The sequence below is a fragment of the Gavialis gangeticus genome, unplaced genomic scaffold (genome assembly GCF_001723915.1).
Source record: "Gavialis gangeticus isolate Ggan-Ray unplaced genomic scaffold, GavGan_comp1, whole genome shotgun sequence".
NCBI classification, from domain to species: domain Eukaryota; kingdom Metazoa; phylum Chordata; order Crocodylia; family Gavialidae; genus Gavialis; species Gavialis gangeticus.
The window spans coordinates 8144753-8147205 of NW_017728995.1; the positions used below are offsets into that span (position 1 = coordinate 8144753).

At 43.3% G+C, this 2453-nt stretch overlaps 1 pseudogene; it reads right to left on the reverse strand.

The window, feature by feature from the left end:
• Positions 1–1661: 1661 nt before the first annotated feature.
• Positions 1662–2446, reverse strand: LOC109287931 (annotated as a pseudogene).
• Positions 2447–2453: the final 7 nt, after the last annotated feature.

Below are 2453 nucleotides of genomic sequence, written 5' to 3' on the forward strand. Positions count from 1 at the left end.
ACACAATACTCCAGCTGTGGCCTGACCAGCGTCGCATAGAGCCTGACCAGCGTCGCATTTATTCTTCTTTGACTTGTAGGCCACTTAAGTAAGCACAACTGCTTAGTCCCTATGGACTGACCCATCTGCTTGCCTGAGTAGATCCTTGCTCAAGCCTACCTCACTAGCCCAGTGTCTGGGGTATTGGGTTCTATTTATTTCAGGGTTTTGTTCCACAAAAGCTTCATTGCTGCTTTCATGTAGCCTGAATGATTGGCAAGTAGGATCCTCATCAATTGTAACAAGGACTAGGATTGCTTACAGAACAAAGGTACACGTGTTGGCATCCATTTAATATCTTCCACAAATAATACAGTACACTTAATTCTACTGAGTTAACTCTGTGTGTTAATAGATAAAATCTGCCTGTGTCCCAGAGTTCATGATCTAAGATGCATACAAAATGTGACTGGTGAAGATGGGCAAACTTGGCTTCCTTTGGTTGATGTGGTTATTTAACAGCTGCTGTTGTAAAGAGCTTGTTTGAAAGTTCCCTCCACCACTTTTTTGTTGTAGCGCTAAAGCATGTTCTGTACAGCGTGTGAACTTGAAACCGTGTCGTGCTCATATTTCTACATTGAAAGATTGTCTTTTGGTGGCAACATCCAACTCAAAATAGAACAGCAATCTGTGGCAGCTTGCTGGCCAGAGTCTTGGCTTAATGGTAGCTCCCTTTGTTTTGAGCTGCTGAGCTATCTGGTCATTCTGTGATATTAATTTTTTTTAGGGCTGTAGAACTCTGACTCCTAGGAAATAACACACAGGTCTTGCTGGTTGTCACCTGAAGAAAAATTCTTGTAAACCAAGATTCTAGCAAAAAGATTTTTTGCATCAAAAGTAAGGTGTTTGTACTAAATTAACCAATGTTTTCTCTGAAATACTTTCACCTTTTTGATATTTCTAAGGCCAAGACCAGACCCTCTGATCATGCCCTGTGTTCAGCAGCCCTGGCTAGCAAATTAAATGACCAACTTTCCTCTTGCAAGTGCAGTCAGTAAAGCAGCAGCAGACAGGAATTTCTAAAACTTGCTTTCAAAAATTTTAATGTGAATGAAGATGCTTTAAAATTATAGTAAAGTGGTTTTAGTATCTAACGTATACCTGGAGGTAATGAATGGCTTACCTCCATTTCAACCTCAGTCTTCCTCACCTTTATACCTATTCCAATTTGTACATGTTCACAGTTCCCCTTTCCTTGGTGAAAGAGAGCTGAGAGGAGGTTTAGTGTTGCTGTTGCTTGACATACAAAATGCTCACAGCTTGCCTCAAAGTCCTTCATAAATACTTCCTTATGTAACCCCAGTCTGTCCTCACTCAAGCTTTTCTCACGACAAGAAAAACTTTAATTACACAGCGGCTCTTATTGGTGTAGGCGAGTGGTTTTCTGACTCTTCTCAAAGCTATGCACCCAGTCATTTTAAATTGCTATATTCACTCTTCCTTGGAACAAAATTGCAATGACAGGAAGTTATTGGAGGTCACTTTCTCCAGGCTTTGCTCCCATACCTGAAGGAGTAGTCCCATGGGGTGTACCTGTCCCCTTAGCATTCACAGCTTGCTTGGGAAGGTGATCCCTTTTATGTAGCTTTAGTTCCAGAATGAGTCTGGCTCTGTTAGTTTGACTAGAAAGAAAATACAGGAGTGGGTTAAAGCAGCTGTTGAGACTCACCAGTGGCCTCCAGATCTTATAGGATAAGCTGATGCTTTGTAAGAGGTGGCAGTCTGTCACTCGATAGACGCGGCTGAAAAGGTAGATGGCACGAGTAACATGGAATGGAAGTAAGCAAACTGCAAAAAGACTGCACACGAGCAGGATAGTTTGGACTGATTTAGCTCGAACAGCACTAGAAAGGGGGTTGGTTTCCCCAGTGTTTTGAATCAGGCTTCTGATCATCAAACAGTAGCAGATTAAAATGATGACAAAGGGGAGGACAAAACCAGATGCAGTGAGAGCCATGCCATAGGAGTAATAGTTGCCAAAGTTGTCAGGGCTAGTCATGTCAAAGCAGACGGTGTGGTTATTGATGGTACCAGTGCGAGCATAGATTACGGTGGGCAAGAGTTGCAGAAATACCAGTACCCAGCACACAGCAGTGCCAATGGCAGCCAGTCTCCTGGTCCTGTAAGGGAGTGAACGGATGGGGTAGCAAACTCCCAGAAAGCGATGGATGCTGATGCAAGTTAACAGCAAGATGCTGCCATAGAGGTTGCAATAAAACAAGAAACGTACCATTTTGCAGAGGAACTCTCCAAAGGGCCATTTATCCTGCATGCTATAATTAATGATAAGCAGAGGCAGAGAGCAGAGGTAGAAGAGATCAGCCACTGCCAAGTTCACCAGGTAGATGGTGGTGCAGGTCCACTCTTTAGTGCGGCAACACAGCCATAGCATGGCACCATTTAGGAGCAGCCCC